This window comes from Sinohyriopsis cumingii, chromosome 7, assembly GCF_028554795.1.
Source record: "Sinohyriopsis cumingii isolate HCF-2022 chromosome 7, ASM2855479v2, whole genome shotgun sequence".
Classification (NCBI taxonomy): Eukaryota; Metazoa; Mollusca; class Bivalvia; order Unionida; family Unionidae; genus Sinohyriopsis; species Sinohyriopsis cumingii.
In genome coordinates, this window is record NC_142967.1 from 122,980,169 (window position 1) to 123,007,978 (window position 27,810).

Here is a 27,810-nt window from a genome sequence, read left to right on the forward strand (position 1 = left end):
AATTCAATTTCCATCCTAAATTCTGCTAAATCATCTCTTTTATTCCCTTATCATTGGCTTTGAAGAACCGTCTCGAACAGGATGCCCAATGTCACATGCTTTCCAGTGCTTTGGAAAAGTGTTTATGTTAATATATCAAATCTAGTTAAATGACTTGTTATATTCATCGAGCCCTAGATAATAACCATACTACATTGCGATATAATGTAAGGTCATTAAAGCTTATCATTTACCGCATTCAACCTGTTGACACTCCTATTTCTTCCTGTGGTGGGAACGAAACCACCATGCATTTCTTCATACTCTGTCCCAAATATAGTCAGCAACGAACTGGGTTGATTGCGAATTACTATCAGTGTCATAAGCCGTTTCTAGCATAGATTTACTGCTTTGGGGAAAGGGTGAAGCCAATCTTAACTATACAAAATTATGCAGCATGTTTGCTAATATATAACGGATACAGACCGATTACAATAACTTATTCCAATCGAGAATGCTGTCACTGTGACCCTTCTCTCTCTTCTCTCTCTCTCTCATCACTTTTTATTATTAGTCACTGTTGTCATGTTGAAATATTTTACGTTGCTAGAACTTGTGTTTAATCCCACTGTATCGTATTGTGACAATAACATATGTTTAAACCAACTATGGATTATTAGTTGTACTTTAAAAAATGCAAATCGACTTAAATGAATACCACATGTTCAGTAATACAACATGTATTTCAGTTTTCAGTGAATCATTAATGGACCAGATTATGAATTGCAAATGACGATGAATTATACCAACAAGAGTAAAATTAATATTGATAAAAAACACATTAACGATAAAAGAGATGTGTTCAATCAAATACATGAAACAACGCAAATGGATTAGAAATGTTTTTCAAATAATATACTAACCCAGAACGAGAAAAAAGAAAAACAAAGAAAAAGCCAAACAAAAGAAAAATAGGTCTCAAAGTAACCACATCATACATTTAGTAATTCGAACGATTTTAAATCATTGTAGATGGAAATTAAAATACCAGTGGTGAAATAAATTAAAAACCTTAAACCTTTGATTGAATATTATATTATATGTTAAACAGAATCAGAGAAAGTTTGGAAATGGGGAACTAATGTCTATGCCAACATTCCTACAAGACAAAAACATTAATAATAGGATAATTTCAATGAATTTAAGTTGGAAAGTTCAGGAAACTCATTGATTTTTCTTAAATAGAAAAAAGTAACAACCTTGGGTTGAACATTGGCAAAAAAATAATATTACTATTGCAATTGTTGAACAGTTGCGCAAGAGATTGGGTGATAATAAATCGTGAAAAGAAATGGATAATTTTCGACCTGGAAACTGTGGAATAATCTGGAGGGTTGAGAGTATAGACCAAGTACTGAGCAGCATTAAAGACCACACAGTAAAGCTGAGTACTTTATATCACAGCCCACATTCAAATATCGATATGGTCTCAACAGCGAGAAGCTATATTTCCTGTCAAGTGTCTTTTGTTTTACTAAAAAGAGACCATAATTAGTGAGAAATGACACCTTTATAAATGTTTACAAATGCTGTTGTCATCGATGCCTCGCTTTTGATTTCCTCTTCTTACAAGAACGCTCTTTCATTTCCTGCATCATTATGTCGTAGCCGTTAGCTCCTCCATATGAAGTAGCATGTAGCCACAAAGTCACGGTAAATAGTTCCGCTGATATTATACTGAGGTCACGGCGATTCTATGAGATATAAAGCGGCAAGACACCATGCAAGGTGGACAATGCCCTGGATTACGATAGCGAAATAACCAGCCTGTCACGTGTAACTGGTTTATATAACACTCCCAGTCAATCGACTGAGACATGCACAACACTTGGTATCGAAGGACTAACGAGTCGGCTGACAAAGGTAAATGGTTATCTATAGGTCTGCCTGTTGGATATTTGAATTGTTATTTTATAGGTTCGTGAAATGCACACCTCTGCCACAAAGGTTTTCTAAATACATTTGTTTGACCATTTGATTTGTTATTGGGACAAAAATTTTAAATTTTCTGTTCTCATAATTCTGAATGCACATTTTGTATTTGATAATTTCAGCCTCAAACTGTTAAAATAATTTTTTTTTTCATTTGCAGTAATTATTTCACTTCAATATATTGATATTAATAAGCCAAAGAAATTAAAGCTTTGTGTGTAACACTGCAGCTAGATGTCACACTCATATCTGTATTAAGCTCTGGCATTTTGTTTAATATATGCCAGGTACTTAATTGTTCAGTTAATTGTTCTTATATTTCGTTGGCTTTTCCTACTACCCATCCATATAACGAAGAAGACATAAAATTATCACATACAAAAAAGACTTGTGAACAGTTTTGTATAACAATATATATATATATATATAGTAAAAGCATTTCGTCAAGCATAATAGTGAGAAAAAAAAAACAACACTATTTTGAATTCGTAGAAAAGATTAAGCAAACGTAACAGTAATCACTATAAATATGCTAACAACCACTAACATTTCGCGTTAATTATACAAATCAATTTAAACATTGCGAAGGAATACATGACATAGTTTGGTAAAATAGGTAACATTATATTTTATGAAATTCTTAAAGTGGATCTTATGAACTATGTTTAGAACGATCCTATGAATGAGGGGTCAGTCAGTCTGGCAGCATTTTTTAACCACCCTGCTGGCTCAAATTATTCCTCGCGCACATCGTGCTTGCTAATAGGCGAGATGTCTGTGGACGGCACCACTCTTCAAGGGCTGGGGGAAAATCCCTATCCCCCCTCCCGTAGTTATTGCATTATAAACCTTTCTAGGGCATATTTTTATCCATCTATCTATAAGAACAGTTATTTAAGGAAACGTCAGTTTTGGGCGTTGACTCCAATTTCTCCCCACTACGGCGGGGGTTGTCCTTTTATGATTGCTTAATGTAAGACAATTATGGTACAATAATTGGTGGGATCTATCTCTCCTTGCTCATGATGCTGTTATATGTAAAATGCCCGTTTGTTTCCCCAATTGCTAAATGTTGTGGTCATCATCTCTTATAACAACATCTACTACTGTTACTAACATCGCTGCCACTATTACTATTGCTATAATTATTATTATTATTATTATTATTATTATTATTATTATTATTACAACAGATATCGCTAGAAAGCGCAAGGATGTATGGAATCTGCATTCTGTTCTGTCTTGTTGCACTTGCAATTTACTCGTCACATGGAGAGGTAAAATTCTCGACCAGTTTCATTTCATTATCTCACAGCTGTGTATTCATATCGTAGTGCATATATTGACGTGAGAAAATTTTCAAGTATCATTTTTAATATATATAAGCCTAATATGGTTTGTCTAGTTCGATATCTCTCTCAATCTTTCTCTCTCTCTCTACATATATATATATATATATATATATATATATATATATATATGTCTATGTCTGTCTATGTATATATATATATGTATGTATATGTATGTCTATATATATGTACATGTATATGTATATGTAAGTATATGTATATGTATGTCAATGTAAATATATATCTATATGTATATATATATGTCTATGTATATATATATGTAAATGTATATATATATGTATGACCATGTATCTATATCTATATATGTATATGTATATGTATGTCTACGCCTATGTATATCTATAAATGTATATGTATATGTATATACATGTCAATGTCTATGGATATCTAAATATCTATATGCATATGTATATGCATGTCTATGTTTATGTATATCTATATATATGTATATGTATATCTATATATATGTATATGTATACATATGAATATGCATGTCTATGTCTATGTATATATATGTATATATATGTTTATGTCTATGTATATTTATATATACGTACATATATGTATATGTATGTCCACGTCTATATATGTATATGTATGTCTATGTCAATGTATATATACATGTATATGTATATATATGTAAATGAATGTCTATGTCTATGTATATATATGAATATGTATATATATGTATATGTATGTCTATGTCTATGTATATATATATGTATATGTATATATATGTATGTCTACGTCTATGTATATATATATGTATATGTACCTATATGTATATGTATGTCTACGTCTATGTATACATATAAATGTATATGTATATATATGTATATGTACGTCAATGTCTATGTATATATATATATATGCATATGTATGTCTATGTCTATATGTATGTACATATATGTAAATGAATGACTATGTCTATCTATATATATATATTCATATGTATATATATGTATATGTATGTCTATGTATGTCTATGTCAATGTATTTATATATATGTATATATATATATATGTAAATGTATGTCTATGTCTGTGTATATATATGAATATGTATATATGAATATGTACGTCTATGTCTATGTATGTATATATGTATATGTATATATGTATATGTATGTCTATGTCCATGTATATATATGCTTATGTATATATATGTATATGTATGTTTATGTCTATGTATGTATGCATATGTATGTATATTTCTATGCATAAATATGTATATATAGGTATACGTATGTCAATGTCTATGTATATATATGTATATGTATGTCTGTGTCTATGTATACACATATATGTATATATATATGTATATGTATGTCTATGTCTATGTACACAGATATGTGAATGTATATATATGTATATGCATGCCTATGTCTGTGTATATATATGTATAAGTAAATATATGTATATGTATGTCTATGTCTGTCTCTATATATATATATATATATATATATATATATATATATATATATGTATTTCTATGTCTATGTCTATGTATATGTATAAATATATATTTATGTCCATGGATATATATGCATATGAATATATATGTATGTGTATGTCTACGTCTATGTATGGATATAAATAAATATATATATATATATATATATATATATATATATATATATATATATATATATATATATATATAAGTGTTTATATATGTATATATATGTCTATGTCTATGTATATAAATATGTATACATATATGAATATGATTGTCTATGTATAAATATATATATACATATATATGTATGTATGTCTATGTATGTCTATGTCAATGTATATATATATATGTACATATATGTATATGTATGTCTATGTCATATATATATATGTATATATATGTATATAAATGTCTATGTATATCTATGTCTATATATATCTACATGTAAAAGGACATATATATGTATATGTATGTCTATGACTATCAATATGCATATATATATATGCATAAGTATGTCTATGTCAGTGAATATGTATATGTATATGTATATTTTATATATGTGTATGAAAATGTATATGTATATTTTATATATGTATCTGCACGTCTATGTCTATGTATATATATGTATATGTATATATATGTATATGTTTGTCTATGTCTATGTATATATATATATATATATATATATATATATATATATATATATATATATATATATGTAGATGTAGGTCTATGTCTATGGATATATAGGTGTATATGCATGTCTATGTCATTGTGTGTATGCATACATATATATATATATATATATATATATAGATGTACAGATATGTATATGTAGAAGTATATACATAAATGTATATGTATATGTAGAAATATGTACATGTATGTCTATGTATATGTAAATATATGTATGTATATGTATGTCTATGTTCATCTATATATATATGTATATGTATATATATTTATATATATGTCTATCTATATACATATATATGTATATGTATATATATGTATATGTATGGCTATTGTCTATGTATATGTAAATATATGTATATGTATGTCTATGTATATGAATATATATATATGTATATGTATATGTCTGTATATGTAGATGTACGTTCATGTAAGTGTAGATATCTATGTATATGGATATATATATATTTATATGTTGTTGTTGTTGTTCTAGGGTTTAACGCAATTTTTCAGCACAAGATAGGCTATACATGGTGGCCAATATAACTGGTGGAGGAAGAACCCTGGAAAACCCAGGGAAGAACCACCGACCCACGAGAAGCTACTGGCAGGCTTTCCCACGTACCCACGCTAGCCGAGCCTTGGACTATATTTATATGTATGTCTGTGTATATGTACATACATATATATGTATATGTATGTCTATTTATATAAACATGTAAATGTAAATGTATATATATGTCTACGTGTATATATATATATATATATATCTATATATATATGTCTAAATATGTATTTATATCAATGTAGATGTATATATATATGTATATGTATGTCTATGTATATGTACATATATATATATGTATATATATGGATATATATGGATATATAAATGTCAAAATATATGAATATATATGCATATGTATGTCTATGGATATATATGTATATGTATATGTATATATATATACGGATATGCATGTCTATTGATATCTATATATATATATATATATATATATATATATATATATATATATATATATATATATATATATATATATATATATATATATATATATATATATACATATATATACATATATATATATATATATATATATATATATATATATATATATATATATATATATATATATATATATATGTATATATATATATATATATATATATATATATATATATATATATATATATATATATATGTGTGTATATGTATGTTTATGTAGATGTATATGTACATATGTATATGTATGTCTATATGTATACATATATGTATATGTGTATGTATATATGTATATGTATGTCTATGTATATGTATATATATGTATATGCATATGTATATATCTGTCTATGTATGTCTATGTATATGTATATATATATATATTTATATGTATATGTATATATCTGTCTATGTATATATCTGTCTATGTATATTTATGTGTATGTGTATGTATATGTATATATATATATGTATATCTCTGTCTGTGTGTATATATAAATGTATATCTATATTTATGTAAATGTATATGTATGTCCATGTACATATAAATGTATATGTATGTTTATGTATATATAAATGTATATGGATGTTTATGTATATATAAATGTATATGTATATACATGTATATGTATATATAATGTATATGTATATCAAGGTACATATAAATGTATATGTATATATATGCATATATATATGTATATATTTATGTATGTCTATGTATATATGTATGTATATGTATATGTATGTATATGTATATGTATGTATATGTATATATATATGTGTATATATGTATATATATATATGTATGTGGATGTATATCTATATGTATTTGTACGTATAGGTATATTGATGTCTTTGTATATGTATATGTATATATGTATGTCTATGTATATATATGTATGTGTATATGTAAATATGTATGTGTATGTATATGTATGTAGACGTATATGTAGATATATATATATATATATATATATATATATATATATATATATATATATATATATATATATATATATATATTTATATATGTATATGTATGTATATGTATGTATGGATATGCAAATGTATATGAATATATAGATGTATGTATGTATATGTATATGTATGGATATGTATATGTATCTATATATGCATGTATATGTATATGTATGTATATGTATTTGTATCTATATATGTATGTATATGTATATGTATGTATATGTATATGTATATGGATGTATATGCATATGTGTCTGTATATGTATATATATGTATGTATATGTATATGTGTATATATATATGTATATGTATCTATATATGTATGTATTTGTACATATATGTAGATGTATCTATATATGTATGTATATGCATGCATATGTATATGCATGGATATGTATATGTAACCTTATATGGATGTATATGTATGTATATTTATATTTGTATATATATGTATATGTATATATTTATGTATGTATATATATGTATACGTATATGTGTATATATATGTATATGTATCTATATATATATGTATATGTATGTATATGTATATGTACGTATATTTGTATATGTATCTTTATCTGTATTTATATGCATATGTGTATATAATTGTATATGTGTCTATATATGTATGTTTTTTGTATATGTATATGTATATATATATATATTTATATGTATCTCTATATATGTATATTTATATATATGTATATTTATGTATATATATATATATATATATATATATATATATATATATATATATATATATATATATATATATGTATATGTGGCTCTATATGTATGCATATGTATGTATGTTCATATGTGTCAATATTTGTGTGCATCTGTGCGTGTATGTATATGTATGTACGTGTGCGTGCATGTATATGCATATATGTGTATATGTGTATATATTTGTACATGTACGTGTGCGTGGCAGTATATGCATATATGTTTATATGTATGTACATGTACGTGTGCTTGCCTGTATATGCATATATGTGCATATGTATGTACATGTACGTGTGCGTGCATGTGTATGCATATATGTGTATATGTGTGCATGTATGTACATGTACTTGTGCGTGCATGTATATGCATATATGTGTATGTATGTACATGTACGTGTGCATGCATGTATATGTATATATGAGTATGTGTATGGATATATATGTACGTGTGCAAGCATGTTTATGTATATATGTGTATGTGTATGTATGTACATGTATGTGTGCTCGCATGTATATGTATATATGTGTATGTGTACGTGTATACATGTATGTGTGCGTGCATGTATATGTATTTATGTGTATGTTTATGGATGTACATGTATGTGTGCATGCATGCATATGTATATGTGTATGTGTCTGTATGCACATGTATGTGTGCATGCATATATATGTGTTTGTGTATGTATGTGCATTATATGTGCATGCATGTATATGTAAATATGTGTATGTGTATGTATGTACATTTATGTGTGAATGAATGTATATGTATATATGTGCATGTATGTACATGTATGTGTGCATGCATGAATATGTACATATGTGTGTGTATTATTTACATGTATGTGTGCATGCATGTATATGTATATATGAGCATGTGTGTATGTATGTGTACATGCATCTATATTTATATATGTGTATGTGTATGTATGTATATGTATGTGTGCATGCATGTATATGTATATATGTGTATGTGTATGTATGTATATGTATATGTGCATGAATATATATGTATCTATGTGTTTGTGTATATACATGTAGATATATGTGTGCATGCATGTATATGTATGTACGTGTATGTGTATGTATATATATATGTGCATGAATGCATATGTATATATGTGTATGTGTATGTATGTATATGTATGTGTGCATGCAGGCATATGTGTTTATGTGTATGTGTATGTATGCATTTGTATATGTGCATGCATGTATTTATATGTATGTATATGTGTGTATGTATGTATATGTATGTGTGCATATATGCATTTATATGTATATATAGATGTGTATATGTGTATATGTATGTGTATATATGTGTATATGTATATATATGTGTATATGAAGATATGCATGTGTATAGATGTTTATATGTATATATATGTGTATATAAATATATGTATGTGTATATATATGTATATATATGTGTATATGTGGATACAAAGACATGTATGTTTATATATATGTATATGTATATATATATGAATATATGCATATATTTATTTATGTATGTGTATATATATATTTGCATATATATATGTATGTGTATATATATATGTATATGTAGATATATATGTGTACGTATGCATATATATATATATGCATGTGTATTTATATGTATATGTATATATATATATATCTATATGGATATATGCATATATATGTATATGTATATATATGTATACGTATATATATATTTTTATATGCATATATATGTATATATATATATATATATATATATATATATATATATATATATATATATATATATATATATATATATATATATATATATATATATATGTATGTCTTTATATATTGGTATGCATGATCGTATTTAAAGATATATATATATATATATATATATATATATATATATATATATATATATATATATATATATATATATATATATTTATTTATTTATTTATATATGCATATATATATATATGTGTGTGTATATATTGACTTGTCAACACACACTAGTGATGGGTGCGTTGTCTGGCGGACCAGATTTCGAATTTCCGTAGAGTATGAATTAAAAGTTCTCAAACACGTCTGATATATTTATTTGTATTAAAATATTAATTCTGCCTACTATTTTCAAGGGTTCTTTGTATAGAATCAAGAGGTAGGTTTTCTCCGTTCTGTCTAGTGTATATTTATAATCCTCTATGCATGTATGTATGTATGTATGTATGTATGTATGTATGTATGTATGTATGTATGCATGTATGTTTGTATGTATATATATTTTTTAATTTGATAGTTTGTTTGTCAGTGTTAATTGTTTTTATTTTTCATTACATGCTATTCTAATGTAAACTTATTCACTGGGGATGATCTTTTTTTTTCTGAAGATATTTTGACCTTGACTGTTCTTTTTAGTGGACTCCTAATTTTGACCTAGACCCTGACCTTGACTCAGAATTCGTAGGAGCCACGTTAAGAAGTTATTTTTTATTTTAAAATGATTGGTTGTTGTCAAGGTCATGATTGGATGACGTGACTAAGAAGTAAAGAATTTTTTAATTTTATTTCTTTGAGTAAAATTTTTGGTTTTCGTCAGTGTCATGGGAGGCGTACTTGATATAAACATGATCACGTGTCCTCTGTTTTTGATTTCGCAACTTGTGGATTTTTGAAACTGCGTTTCAGAATACGACGTAATCTTTGGCTTAAAGAAATATTCTCAGTTGGGCTTTTTTCTTTACACTGGAAAGTATTGTGTCGTTTGGAGTTCTTTCAAATGACTTGGATTCAAAATGATTGCTTCTTTTCTTCCTGGAAAATACATGTGCTCATATGAAATTCTTGAACAAAGACAGGTCTTATAAAAGTTTATACAGATTTCCAAACCCGGAGTGATATTTCTTGTTTCTACATGGAAATGTAGACTTTAAAACACTACAGGTTACATATACTTCATAGTCTTCCATCTTGGATTCTTTGTCGGGACTTGAACTTGAAATCATTTAAACAGTTTATTACTAGGACTTCTAAAATTTTATTCATGGATTATTCTTGGATTATTTATTTTGATCTGAATCTAAAACCGTAAGTTCATATTTTTTTCATTTTTACGGTATTTTTCAGGGAAATAAATTATTAATTTGAAAGGTATGTTGTTTTCACTCTTTCTTGTGTTACAGTTTATTCGCGCCTAGACAGGTAACATAAGAATTGGGGGTTCGAGTGGAATTATTTTGAATTTGGGCTAGAATTGTTCAGAAAACTTTGTTTTTGAAATTTGAATTTCCCTAATTTTTAAAAATTTTAATGAAATCGGCAAACTTTTTCTAAAATGTTGTCAAAAGTAGAAATCTTTCTTTCAAATCCTACCCAGGAACAATTAGTTCTTGTCAATAAAGATGAATTTATTCAACTTTCCAGAAAAATAAGATCTTTCTGAGGTAAAGGCTGCATGGGACCGAACGGGCAGTCAGATTTGAATTTGAGAAATCGAGTATGAAGTACAGCGAATCAGAACTAGTATAGTGGATAGTGCCAGCGATCTAACTGCAGCGCAGTTTAAACATTTTTTCCATCGTTTTGTGGATTAATATCAAAACAATTCATTCGAAATAACTTTTATAGGAAGGTTTGGGTAACTTGCATACAATTATTGTATTTCTTAGTTCCATTCCGATTATCTGCTGAAGGTAGTGAATTTTTAAGTGACTCTAAACTCTCACCAAATACTTTTTACCACTTAGTTCTTCATCCACATCTTTTATTTCTAAAACAAATTTTATATTCAGAGCAATAAAACATTCTTGACATAAAATTATTCGGGTCATATGTCCACTACTTCAGAATTCCTTTTTTTCGTCTTTTATCTTTAATCTTGCATATTCGTACTGAATACTTCAGTTTTGTTTTCTTTCTCAGCTTGCTCTACCAGATTCCATAGAGTACTGTAAGTATCCAATTTCCGTATGTTAAGACAAGCGAATGGGTAGTGTATGAGTAAAAAGCATCATTGCGGAATGAGGAATTGAGAAATGGGAAACAGGTTGAAAGCGTAAACAGTACGGAATGAAAAAGCGGAATCGTAGTTAAAGTGCGGAATCAAAATGCACAATGAATGTTTTTAAAAATAAAACAAAACTTGTTATAACACGAGGTTAAAAAGTGTTATAATCACAAATTTAATAGTTAAAATAAAGCTTAATTAAATGTTAAAGCTAAACATCTTATTAATAATGTTGTTATTTGCATAATCGCAAACGTATCTGGCACCATTTTTCTTCCCCACCCTTGTTTCTTGATTTCCTAGCTGGTGATGATTCTGCGTTGCATCACGTATATGAGGTCTTGAGACTGTTAACGGTTCAGACAAGATGTTAAGTTCATCTAGGATCGTCACCAGCAGCGACAACGTCGACATCACTTACTCTGTTTGTTTCCTTCCTGAAGTTTTCTCTGGTCGCTTTTGTTTCTTGCATCTCAGCTGCTTTAGTTTAAGAAGACGTTGATTGATTTCTTTTTGGATACCTATAGCCATACATGCAGTAATTATATGGTAACACCGAGAATTTGAAGGGCCGCTAAGTGTAGGCAATTAGCAACGGTTTGAAGTTCGTTAGTGATATTCAGGGTAGAAACATTCAATTATTGTATAATGGTTTCGTTCACATGCTTTGAGTATTCGCACACTTCTGTATTAGGGTTTTGTTTATAAGATGTACTACGATTTGTTGGTACCCGATTGTAGTCGATAATAGCATGTAGCTATATGTGGGGGTCGAGACTCAGTGGAGACATACGCGTATTTTAACCTAACAATGTATGGCCTCGAACGGGAAATTAACATGGGAATGGCACTTAGAGCATAACGGGAACTTGACATGGGAATATCATTATATCCATAAAACGGAAAAGTAGCATGCAGGGATTTTTTAGTGCTTCGAACGGGAAATTGACATGGAAGAGCCTCTCACCTCAAAAGGGTTATAACCTCTAAAATGTTTATGAGTCAAAAGGGTTCATTGGGTCACATGTCACATGGGAAGGGTCAATGGTAAAGGGTTTTAAGTTTGAATTGTTAACACACACACATGTATATATATATATATATATATATATATATATATATATATATATATATATATATATATATATATATATATATATATATATATATATATATATAAACACAGCACAATATAAAGACACAATTGTTTTGGAACTATATTTAAGAGTATGTCTTTTGTTATGTATATTTGATTTAATTATATCTGATTTAATATATATTTATTTCGATTTAATTTTTTGTTTGTCAGTTCTAAATTTTATTTGTTTTTCATTACATGTTATTGTAACAAATTCACAGGAGATGATACTTTTTCCAGAAAATAGTTTGAACATGACTGTTCGTTTGGTAAACACCAGGTGCTCATCAGGATCCTGATCTTGATTCAAAATTAGTAGCAACCACGTAAATAAGTTCTATTTATTTTAAAAATGATTGGTTGTTGTCAAGGTTATGATGGGACTACGTGTTTAAGATGTAAACTATTTTTTATATTTTTTATTTCTTAGAGTAAAATGATTGGTTTTCGGCAGGGCCACACAGGGTGTACGTGATCTTTAACAAGTACATAATTTCTACGAGGTTATGCAACATGATCACGTGACCCCCTTTTGCGTTTTAGAATACGTTATAACCTTTGTTTTGGAGAGATATTCTCAGTAGTAGTTGGGCTTTTTCATTACACTGGAAGGTGTATGTTATGCTGTTTGGAGTTGTTTCAAATTACTTGGATTCAAAAGGATTCATTTTTTTTTTCTTCTGGAAAATACGTGTGCTCATCTGAGATCCTTAATCAAAGACAGCTCTTATAAAATGTATTCAGATTGCCAAAACTGGAGTGATATTTTTTGTTTCTACAAGGAACTGTAGACTTCAACACTGCAGATTACATTATCTTGGATTCTTCGTCGGGACAAGAATTTGAAATCATTAGAACAGTTTGTTGTCAGGCCTTCAAAAGTTTTATTCGTGGATTAATCTTGGATTACTTTTGGATTTGATTCTATAAAACCGTAAGTTCATATTTTTTCATTTTTGCAGACGTTTTCCAGGGAAATTAGTTATTGTATTTTTCAAAGCTTGTTGTTTTCACTATTTCCTGTGTTACTGTTCATTCGAGCCTAAACACGTAACACTGTCCTAGGCAAGTGAATGACCCTCAAATGGGACGTTGGGGGTTTGTTTAGAAAATCCAGCTAACATACGGAGCATCACACTGGTCTTCTGTTCCTAAAGTTTTCTCTCACGACAGGACCGTACAGCAAGACTCTTCAGAGAGCCTCGAATTTCCACATAAATTATTCTCTTCCAAACATTTCTGTCTGTCATCTTGGCGATGGCCCATGATGACTTCACATACATCCAAAAATTAGGTTGAACAGCATCCCTATTACGTGTGTGGATCCCTCTACGCTTGCTAACCAATATTCTATGCATCTTGATCGTGCGACCAGGTGAATCCACGAGACAAGTCTGTCATATTTATAGTCTGAGTCCGGATCGAAACGGATTAAAATATTTCACCAATCAAAATGGCGTTACAAAATTCAGGCCGATTGAGGGTTCTATTTTCCAATCAGAAGAGAACAGCACATTACGTCAAATGCAGTATAAAGGTGCGCTAGCGTCCATCGGCAGTGATTCGCTGTGGCATAGTTTAAACATGGTTGAAACTAAGAAGACCGTGTATTGGGATACGCTGATGATATGGCAGCTATGAAAACAGCGACGGCCAACCTTCCAGAAGAGAATAATTTTAACTGGAATTTACCTGATTTTCTTTCGTCTTTGCATGAATTTGTACTGGCACTAAAACATTCACCACCTTTTCCCTCAGTACTTTTGGTAGAGTATTTTAGATAGAGACAGAAAGGAGAAATAGTTAAGTTGCAAAATATTTAGGATAACAAAACAATTGAAATTGTACAGAAATTTAATAAGCTTTTGTCATTCAACAACAACAGCAAGAAGAAGAAAGGAGAAGAAAACTAGAAAAAAGAAGAGAAGAGAATGTGTGAAGGACAGAGGAATGACAGAAACATTTTGGCAGACTTATATTATCTGAGACAGATTTGACAGACTTCTTTAACACGACCCAAGAGAATGAGACCTTTCTGTGATAATCATTCCAGATCAGCTATCACTACCTCAACACTCACTACCACAACACTCACTATCACTGAGATACCATTAGCACCAGTACCCCCTACAAAAAAGCATCCACGTTTGCAGAAAAGCAGTACAATTTGGTCATGGTAAGGGCTTAAGACAACTAAAGCTGACCATGTCAATTCAGTGAGTTTGTCTAGAAAAAATAATCACCCATCAGTCCTTTTCACAGCCACCCACCTTTCCAGAAAAGAGATACTACTCAACAATTGCCAAATAAAACTTAAATTCTTTAATTTCCTCATGATGTTAGAATTGTGCACGTGTGTGAGTGTTTACGTGTTCATTCACAGTTATAAAAATCATGAAAAAGAGGCGTTTGTCATTGGGTATATTCTCTTGCATTGAATCACAATGAACATTTCACAACATATCATTAAAGTCGATTATTCTTCTTCTTTCACTCTCGGTTTTTCCTTTTGAATTTCTTCACCGGCACTGGCTTTTAATCGTATTAACTTTCTTCTCGTGGCCTGGATTTCTTGACTTTCTTAACGAGAGCGAGTTCTTCATCGTTTGAACCCTCTTTTCCACGTCGTCGTCATCTTGCTTCTTTTTCTGTTTCTTCTCTTTTTGCTTAGGGCACTATGAGGACAAATGTAGTTTCTACTGGCAATTATAACATGTATGTTGACCTTTGTCTCTCTTTTCTCCTGTATTGTTTTCACGTAGTGGACATTCTTTAGTCCAATGTTCTTTCTCCTTGCATATATAGCAAGTAACTTGACTTTTATCTCGAGAGAAGGTGTAGTCCGTTGTCTTTTCTGAAGTAGGCCTTATTATGACTCTTTCTATCTTTGCGCTAAATCCCTGTGTAGAAACTTGATCTTTGTTTAGTCTTCTATCTTCTTGATTGTTTGAAAACTGAATGAAAATAAGTTCAAAAAATAAAAAAAGCAACTTATTATTTGCAAAGGACATTGCGATTACTCGCCAAAGATAATGAACAACATTTTGTGGTGGAAACACTGGCAAGGATTGACAGAATTCATTCATTCCATTAATTCCGTCAATACACAGCTGCTTGCCGTCAATCTTAACTGCGTTTGAAATGCAAACATATGTATTTGTATGTGATATAAATAAAATATGTGTATAGTGGGTACGCTGTATCGTTGATATACAACTGATATACATTTTATAATTAAAAGAAAAATGTTGAGAGAGTATGTATAAAATATCACGTTAATAGTCTCCCTGACCAGTGACATTTATTTTGTAAATGTTTAATGCATAGCTAATATATCTCTATGATTATCGATTCAATATTCAGATCATTATTAATGATGGTTTAATTCTTTCTGAATGTAGAATATTAGTTTTTCTCTTGAAAATTCCTAAACTTATTGACAACTTCGAATGGTTTATATAGGAGAGTGACATACATTCTAGCTCTATTATTGTGCCTTATCCTTTTATATCAATTATGTTTACTTGGAAAGTCACATATTCCTGCCTTAACATCCAAAGCGGAATCAGTTTTTTATGGACAGTTTTTAATTGGCTAGATTTATTTTAATTATCCACTGGAATCGCAAAGTGCTCATTAATGCTTCTTGGACTAAATCACTAATTTGTAATTATAATGAATTCAGTCAATGACATATTGGACTATTTTATTCTGATACATCAAAAGCATGTTAGCATTTCGCCACATTCCAGGCTTTTGGCACATTAATACATTCAAGACTGCATGCACGTAAACATATTCAATATAGGAATTTATTTGGAACATAACCGGAATTCAGTTGGAACTTCATACATTTAGACGTGTGACAGAAGTTTTAGGATTTCGGATTTAATTCGTAATACTGTAAGTTCTCTTTAAAGTTTCACATTGTATTCTAGGAAATAAATTATTGTTCTTTTTTACAAAAGTTGTTGATTTTCACTCTTTTCTGTTATATAGCTTAAGACCACAGAGAAGTAAGAATATATATATATATATATATATATATATATATATATATATATATATATATATATATATATATATATATATATATATATATATATATTTATATATATGATCCAGAAAGCTGCCATGCTTCCACAGTACTTAGTTCTACTTGTCAGTCATTTTTATTTATGACATTTGATTTCATAAAATGTTCTTAGATTATAACTTCTCCGTTCCATTGCCTCCGTGACTTAAGAAAGCGGCAGGATTGGGTTTAGCTCATCTGTCTCAATAAATTACATTTTTAACTTTTTGTAAAGTATTTGACCATATCTGAAAATTAAAAATTCGATTTAGCAACAATATCACAGCGGGTGTATCGTTGTTGTCAAGGAAGTAATGGGAAATTACATAAGATTTATGATTTGATCAAGTTTCTTTTTCGGACATTAATTGCCATGTCTGATATATAAAACAGTTTCTATTTTTTTTGTTCTAGCTTACAAGATAGTCGTTTTTTAGGTACAACTTGTGTACCCAGATACATTCATGGGAAATCTATATTTTCACATGTGAAAATATAAGGATCTATTTCTCACATGTGCCAATATGGGAACGAAAATTTACGAAAATTATTTTGCCAATAAGTTTCAATATTTCACACTTAAGTCTTAAATGCCTTCTATTAGTCAATACTAATCATTACAGTTCTTCGCTTCTGGTTTTATATTATAGCTTGCATTGCTTCCAGCAACGGTACATCTGAATTGAACCAGATTACAATAAATAAGAAGTTACTTCAAGACGTTGCGGGCATATATGCATATAAAGTTAACAACATTTGGGCTGAATGCAATACAAACAGCAACACTTCACATTTCATCATATTAGGTTGTTGGGTAAGTAAAACTCGTGTCATTATTTCAAAACTTTCAAAGTGCACATTTGAATCGCCATGACTCTACAAATTTTCCAAATCCATAACTTTATCTCACCCCTGTTTAACGAATCGTTTTTGAACATTTGACTATTTGACTTCTTATTAATGGCGCGAACATTTGGAGAAAAGGATAAGGTAGAGATATTCGTATTTTTATAGAAAAGTTATTTTGTCAAATTATTGCTCAAGACTCAAACATAACTCTTTTAAACATATCTTCTCATTCCTATTCTTTCTGTGGAAGTTTTGTTCATTCGATTGCAATTTAGTTCTGATCACATTGTTTTGTCGCATTACAATGTAGCATGTACCATTAGGTGATTTAACAATTTTCTCACGTGGACAAAAGCATAACCGTAAACACATAACAGAAAACGGAATACATCAATTCTGAATATTTATTCATAATTTTGGTCTTTAAAGTTGAAAGTAAAAAGATATAATTTATTTATTTGAAGGCTAGCTCCGTCGGCATGTATTCTGTAAATTTGATGTGTTAACATTCTTGTTGTAACATTGTTTCTTCTATTAAAAAACAGAAAATTAAGAACCCCTACCAAAACAAAACAAAACAACAAAACACTTCTCTCAGACCTCATAAAATGACTCCAAACTATTTTAAATTTATTCCCGACTTTACCTATAAATATTTGGCTGACAAATTATAATATATTAATCCAGAATTATGATGTCGTTGTTGCACCAAGAAACAACAGCTATGTTATTATCGGCGGAAAGGATTCGAAGCTGTACCAGTTAAAATGCATTGGCCCGGACAGGAACAACACCAATGTCACAGTCGATATCGAAAAATCAATTAAATACGCTGGGTAAGTGTTTTTGATCTAATACCCACTACACACATCCATCCATCCATCCATCCATCCATCCATACATACATGCATACATACATAGATACATACATACATAGATACATACATACATACATACATAAATACATACATACATTCATAGATACATGAGACCCAGAGTGGCCAAGTGGTCGAAATCGCTCACTGTTACGGATCACTGCCATCTCACCTCTGTCTGTCTGGGTTCGAGTCTCGGATTCAGCCAATGTGGGTATGTGAGAAAGCTTGCAAGTAGCTTCTCGTGGGGTTTTCCTGGTTCTTTCTCCACCATTTATACTGGAAGCCATTATATCCTATCTTGTGCTGAAAAAAGGCATTAAAGCCTACAACAATAACAACAACAACAACAACAACAACACACACACACACACACACACACACACACATCACCTGCAATTATTACAAGCCGATCATTTCTCTATACTCTCTGATATCATTTTGTGAAGCAATGTTTGCACAAAATAAGTATATAGATTTGTAAAGGATATATAATCAAGCTTCACGCCATTTACAATATCGCGTATGTATTTCATTGCCTTAATTTTGGTTCCAAGTTTTGTTTTGGTACATCAGCAAAACACCTATTTTTTCCTCAGGTGACACGGGAAAAGGGATTAGGCATATCTTAACACAAAATAAAACTATTTTAGGACTATTTATTGTCTATCGAATTCATAAATGAAACATTGTAAGAACGAAGTTTTGTGTTCACATATGAAAGGGATATTACAGGTATATAAGTTCAAACAATTGCTTTGAAACTAGATTGAAGGCATAATATATTCCGAAGAATTAAGTTTACTAACATAATATTTGCGAATTATATGCATGTAAAAGAATTACCATATTAAGTTTTATTGTATTGTGTATTCACGTAATCGTTAGAGAACGAGGCCTTCGTTTATTTTCTTTTGCAATGGTTCCTTCTGTTTAACCGTGATCTTTGAGATTGACATTTCTAATGGCTGGCGAAGATAAGATAATATAAGAATTCTTTTTTTTTTCAGACTACATAGTCCATACATCTAAATTAAAATACAGATATAAATTAAAAACATTGTAAACATATATATCGTACATACAACTATACAGATACATCTACAACAATTAACTGCTTCATGCATTCTTAATAATTAAATTAAATGACACGTTTATAAAGTAATTTGTTCCATCTACTAATAATATGAGAATTTAAATGAATGTCATAGTTCCACAGAGATTTCAATATACAGTTCTTACTATCAGATATTCTTGTCATCATTGAGAATACATCCTTTCTCATTACTTCATCAAAACTGAATGCATTATAATTTACAAACATGCTGGAGGCACTGTTCCAGATAGGAAGACCTAATAAAAAACGAAGACTATTATTATAACCAATAACTTGGTTTCTTTTCATACATTCTCTAAAGTTTGTCCACAGAGGATGACAATATATAGTGCAGCAACAAGATTTGAATTATCTAATTTTGATAATCAATGAACAATTCTTAAATTTTCGAAGAAGCATGTTTGTTCGAGTACACAAAAATCGGTAATGTCTCATCATATCTTCATTATCTGACCGACTGGATTTCAAAATATGACCCAAATAGGTATAACTGTTGACATATGTAACAGCATTGCCGTTAAGATGTACCGGGGGAGGAGATGATAATTTGAAAGAGGTTGACTGAAAGACCATGCATACTGATTTTTTTTGTATTATAGATGATATCATTCTCTAATGCGTATTGTTCACATATCTTTAATAATTTCCTTAAACCTGTGATAGAAGGGCTTATCAGTGACATGTCATCTGGGCCATTAAAATTGCTTCCATATCTGATACATACTGTGATTTCACATTTATTATCGTGGGAAAACATGCCGGATTTATTACAGTATTGTATAAATACAGTGTAAATGCGTGTATTGCTATACGGTGCTTTCTTAATTGTTCCGGAAGAGCCATGTATGTCACAACTAAAGTAACTTAAAATTCGTTTTCTGTCGATAATGAACATATTTCTTCAGCGTTTGTAAGATCATTATCTATCTGATTATGAGAGCTTTGGCTTGTGCTCGAACATAAAATTTGTGAATTATTATTTTGAAGTACCTTTATAGAATAGATAATATTTCCTTAGCCTAGTGACGACAATTTTTATTGTGTTGGTTATTTATCAGTGTGTAAGTAATTTGAATTGCTAGAAGGATTTGATTTTTGTACTCCCAAGCTTCTTGTCATTGTCACAAACGTTTGCGTCTCTGTTGCCATGTGATCCAGTGGATGCACTATCATACAAGTCAAATACGTGTGCACAAACGCTGTTAGTGTTTTATTCGGGGAGAAATGTATGTTTTTCCACTGTTTCTTCGTTTCGCACCGATGTCCTGAAATTATTCTATGAGGGACGTGGATTTTATTTCAAGGCATCAGAGTATCTCTTGAGTGTAGTCATGATGTGGTCATCTTTAGATATAATTGTTGGAGCTCCTGGTGTGATCAGTCTTGGTGGTTGAGAGAGAGGTGGGTGGTGCGCTGTTGATTTGGGCTTATGTACTATTGACTTTAATCAGCGAGAATGAGGTTGACAATCTCGTGTTTGTATTTCGATGAAGTGGGGGTGATCTGTCAGAATTAGTCTCAGCTCGGTAATGTTGCAAGCATTTATATGGGCAACGGCCAGGAGCCGCAATAGGTATTAAGGGGCTGCTGTTCACCATTAATAAGTAGTTTTGTGCTGTAGCACTATTTAGCATATGTGAATGCTGCACTGAATGTGTTTACGTTCCTTCTTATAATTGAGTGCAATTGGGAAAAGGACCGAGACCTCCTAATGCGGATTGTTCTATGCCAGATCACTAAGTCTTTCGTATGATTTACAAGATTCAGAATTTTTCCAACATGCATGGGTTCCGGTCAAATAACTTGTCCATAAGAGCAGTGTATCACTGATTAGAAATCTGGGAATGCTGGAAATAACATATATCTTCAGACTGAGAATAAGTGTCGGTGGATAAGTGGTCATCTTTTCTATCAGTGTTATCATCAAGTGTACCATGCACTTAATAGAGACCATCTGTGACCCTAGACTGTTTTGTGCAGGTGCCCGACCTTTCTTTCTTGGTTGCTTCAGAATGAAACTGAGTAGCTGCTTTTAGCAGCGGAAATCTATCAGGACATACTTCTGACATTACAAACTCTGAATCGTACACAGTAAATGAAGTCACTATATTTTTATTACTATATAATAAATTATACGATAGAATATTTAAATAATTATACCAACAAAAATGTAAGTTTTGAAATGACGGAAAATCAGTAACAGAATGCCAAAATCACACAATCCTGAAGTCGCCGCTTACACCGTTCCGGTAGCCTAGTGGTTAAAGCGTCCGCCTCAGAGCGGGAGGTCTCAGGTTCTAATCCCGGCCGAGTCATACCAAAGACATAAAACTGGTACTAACAGCTGCCTCGCAAGGCGCTCATCATGGAGTGGTTAGAGTTAGGATTATTCGGCCTGGTATCAGGATAAGGTGACTGGGTGGGACATGATGCTTCATGTCTGCGGCATGATGCCCCAGTGCTAGAGATCACTATAAAGTACCACTCTGTGGACATCGTAGCGATATGACTGTAATAAAGTTAAAGCTAGGTGCAAAATTAAAATATCTCTCTCTCTCTCTCTCTCTCTCTCACACACACACACACACACACACACATCCTGCGCGCGCGCATACACATACTAAATATTAGAACAGGGTAGCAACTACATTGTTAGTAGCTGAGTGTTAGTTTTAGACAGAACGATGTAAGAGTCGTATTTCGGAGCAATACAGGCTCCATATGACAATTATTTGTTTTCTATTTCATGTATAAACATCGAGCAGTATGCCATTTTTACCATACCTGATAGACCTCTGTCGCTTTTGCGACACAATAACTCATATTTGTTCAATAAATTCTGCAAAGGTTCGTTAAAGTTTGACGAAGGAAGGAACGAAAATGATTATTCATGACCAACAAGCAAATTCAACTTTCTATTAAATTTCATTACGTTTAATACCCACCCATTCGTAATTATTAAACGAAGTGAAATTAACATGTAAGTCAGCTTAAAACCGAAAAAACATAGGAAGCGCTATTTATTCCGAATATAGTTCTGATTTTGATCAACCTCAAACTGAATGGGTGGGTGTGTGTACTTGTAATATGAGGCCTTTAGATTATTTGATGAAAACCCTGTCAAACTAATAAATCCTGAAGAAACAAGTGAGTGTTTGTGTGATTTAGATTTTTAACGTAGCTTTAACAATGTTGCAGTCATATCGCTACAATATCTGATGTGTGACAGTTTATAGTGATGTCTAGCACTGGGGCATCATGCCGCAGACATGTAGCATTATGTCCCACCCAGTCACATTATGCTGACACCAGGCTGACCAGTCCGATCACTTACCTATTAATGCTGAGCGTCAAGCGAGGCAGCTGTTAGTACCATTTTTGTAAGTCTTTGGTATGACTCAGCCGGGATTCGAACCCGCGACCTCCCGCATCCGAGGCGGACGCTTTAACCACTAGGCCACCGGCGCGGTCATGAAACAATTAAATAGTATGAACTTTTGTGTATTACTAGCAAATTTTGTTGTCATCTGAAACGATGCATTGTTGGTGTTCAGCGAAGAGAAATGTTAGGTCCAATCTACTTACAAATGAGGAATTTAGATTGTAATAACTGTTATGGTATTTTTATGTTTTGTTATGCGGACAAAACGAAGTTTAGAATAATCTCTGCAATAAAGCAATACAGTTTGATTTGGAAGTGCTCATGACTGTAAAGATAATTATAAAAAATAAGAAATAAGTTTGTCAAAAGTAAATAACTATGTTTCAATTTTTAATTATAAGAAAACGTAAAGGTCAATATATGCTAGATTCTATATAGCAAAGGTGACGTATCTGCTGAGCACAATTTCAGGGTTGCTGACAGTAAACCAAAATTACATATACATATGGCAGCTGTACCAAAGTGTATCAGATTACTGTATGGTGTAGTACTGAATGCAGTGATTAAAGAAGAGCATAAGGGAAGAAAACACAGTTTCAGGGAGTTTATTCTCCATGGCATCAGGGTATTACTGTCTGCAGTAAAGAATCTACCACTGCCTACTACAGCCAATAACTGTTGCCAGAATGAGTTAAGCTGAATTTTAGGAGTCAAGTCCTTATGCAGTCTTCGTATCAGCACCGAGACCTTGAGGGTGTATTTCAGCCATTTCAACTGTTGAGGCCTATTCCCAGTACCAAGTTACACCTGAATGTAAGTTTTATAAGGAAGTAATACGGTGACCAAAGCCTGCCTCTCCAAATATTGGGATTGCAGTCGGACTTCAGGAAATGCTCGCAGGTAATACAAAACCACGACTAGTTATAGATTATACGGATATGCCATTTTTAGCGAGAAGCAGCATGGATAGAACATATATCACTGTGGCCAAAAATATGTCAGAGTTAAACAAAATGGGATACGGCTAAATTAGTAGAAATATTGAAAGATATTAAAGTGAAGCGTGGAAATAATCCATGTAGCATAACATTGGAATTTACAACAAATACGATTCGACAAGCACAGTAAATCGCAAAACGTCCGGACAGAATTCTTCTCCAAGCTATTGGCATCGCATGTGAAACATGTGATTGTCAGAAAGTGTATCGTAAGTGCTTGGCTCCAAAAAACTTTTCTGGATACGAGTCCGGTTGAAGGGACAGGGAATGTATGTGCAATATTCACGTGGAGCAAACTTATCTTCCTTTGCCCCGCTGTCAGTGTATGGTATGGGAAAGGAAATCGGTAGTCGGCTTGCTCTAAATGTTGCACTGATAAAACATGTCACCACAGACGGGGATGCAGGATCAGTTCAAGAATTATGCGGTACCTTGTTAACTCTTGATCCTTTGTGGACGTATAGTTGCAAGCCCAGTTCACGTAGGACATTCTCGTTTTCTGACACTGTATAAAGGCAAATATTTGCTTAGAGATGGTTTCTGGAACAAATCCTGCGGAAAAAACACAAAGGCTTTGAGCCAGCATGTAAAGTCTATTTATAAAATGATTTTAAAGGTGATAATACAATATAATGCTTGTAATATGACTACTGTTAGTAAAAATGTACCAATATATCAACTCAGCTGTGTTGTTCGTGCAGTAGTACCGGTGTTAAAAATGAAAGGAATGAGGAAGATAAAATAAATGCACAAAACCTCTTCATTTTATTCATCCATTGATAATTTCTAACCTGATTGTCCTTAGGTCGCCGTATCTTTATCATCTTCTTTGCGTTTAATATCATGAAACAGACTTCTCACTGTCAGTTTCAGGTTTATAGAACAGTCCGTTTTCAGGAAAAGCTAACATCTGCATCCAATATTTTCAATGTCAAGTTTTAATATTTCTAAACATAACTGAAAAATAAAATAAAAGCGTCACTCTTACCGACTCTTGTTTTAATGGACGAAATTCCCTGTGAAGATGCTGTGGCCAAAGGTTATTGTGACGGACTCATGACCGAAATGGTGCGGGTTCGAATCCTAGCATATGACCAGCCTAGGTGAGCTAACAGAGTGTGTCCTATGGCAAGGCACTTTACTCCAATTTCCTAGGCACTAAATAAACTACTTGCGTTGCTGTACCATAGAACACCAAACCAAACTCCCTGTAGTATCATTATGAGCGTTTTAGATGGTTCTTTGATTCAAAGCCTTTACATCCCATTACTTAACCACAAATCGCATGCGAGTGTAGGATATAAATAAGTGTACAAGAACCCGTGGTGAGCCTCCCATGTGGTGAGCCTAAAGTGAAATTACTCATCATCATGCTGGCAGACTGATTATATAGTATAAACTAGGAAGCATACAGACAGTTACAAACTTTTCACTGCCCGTAAATCAATTATCTGTGTTTAGACACTTAGGTGGTTTGCAATTTCCACCAAGACCATTTCAAACTCACACATGCTTGTCGTTTTATGTTTGATAGCCAATATTTGCACACTGTTTTGATATGGTGAATCACCCAGTCTAATATAACTACGTCCTAGAAAAAATGATAACTGTATACTTTGAACAACTTATACTGTGGCTAATCTAATAATCTACTTTGGCTACAATAATGTTTTGTTGGAACCAGCCGGCGATTCAGTTTTCAACTACTTGAAATAAAGGTTTCGTCAGTCATGCGCCATCTGTATCTTATGTTTAATATATAGCTGCCCACATATTTTACCTCGTACAATGTATAATGCGCAATTATAGTCAGTATAATATAAATTATTTGTTGACCAAAATTTAGGATGGGACTATAGAAATTGGAAATAGTATTAAAAAAGCGGCACTGGGTTCTATCTTTATGATACTTGGCCAGTTGTTCTAATCTGTTCACAGTTCCTTACCAGGTTTGTTTCCTGTATGTTTAACTCCGATATGATGTATGGTTACATAATTTCGGATATCACGCAGCAGAGTGCAAGGTTACTTCTCGTACACTTTATTACATTTGATCTCAGTGATAACTTACTTTGCTTTGGACAATAAGAGCTTTTGGGTTACCTAATCATGTTATAGAAGTCTGTAAAGCTGCATTTGCATTAATATATCTATGTAAATATTGTTATGAATATATGTCAATCTAGTGAATTATATATATATATATATATATATATATATATATATATATATATATATATATATATATATATATATATATGGGGTTGGGTGGGTGTGGGAATCATATGAACAGATGGACACGTATGACACTTAATTCAAAACAAAAACATTTGTAACTTTAACTTTATTTTAGATCCGAAAACGTGTACGGAATGGACACTGTGAATGCTTATGAATTCGATATGATAATCTTGGATCATCATAACCAGTCCAGGGATGCATACCTAATAGGTGATGCAATGACCATGCAAATTAAACCCAAAGGTGAGTAATTGTAATATAATAAATAGAAAAATAGTATGTGTACATTTAAATGGTTGAGCTTGATATCGTCTGCTGATTTTTGTTAAATTTAGCGTAGCCATGTGATACTTCTAGTTCATGTTCACAATAAATAAATAAATAAATAAATAAATAAATAAATAAATAAATAAATAAATAAATGGTTAATGTGTCAAACAATTCATATCTGTTATGAAGGGTTTTCTTCTCATAGCTTTTTAGGAAATGATTTTCGGCAGTGAATTTCCGCATATTATTAGGTGATGATGATTGCTGGTAAAAGTTCTCTTTAAGCAGCAAGGAGTCTTAACATACCAAATATTCGGTCAAAGTAAGGTTTATAACAAACTTGGCCATACAAGGCGGGTTGGGGTGGGGAGGTGGCTGAAGAGAGGGTAATAGACCACTTCGCTATAGGGATAGTAAAATAACGTTCAGGAAAGTACTTGCGAAAAATGTCATAAAGAAAGGCGAATCGACGTTTTAACAATTTCAAAGCTGAACCTTCTCACTTGGGTAAGAAAAAGTAGTGATAGGCTGCTCATCCAAATATTTTATTAAGATCAAAGCGATATCATGTTCTTGGATCGTGGACATTTATTGTAACAAATCCGTACGGGGTTTTCTGAGCATTAGCAAAGAAGTTTTTAGGCCTAATCATACCCATATCACCGTAATACCAAGT

The 27,810-nt window shown here is 31.2% G+C and overlaps 1 long non-coding RNA gene across 1 annotated transcript; it reads left to right on the forward strand.

Annotated features, from left to right (window-relative positions):
* The first annotated feature begins 1,789 nt into the window (after nucleotides 1-1,789).
* On the forward strand, nucleotides 1,790-18,210 carry LOC149796056 (uncharacterized). The gene is made up of 4 exons (XR_016422161.1): nucleotides 1,790-1,902; nucleotides 3,165-3,248; nucleotides 12,105-12,132; nucleotides 18,053-18,210. It is a non-coding gene; the product is annotated as an uncharacterized LOC149796056 (long non-coding RNA).
* The last annotated feature ends 9,600 nt before the right edge of the window (nucleotides 18,211-27,810 follow it).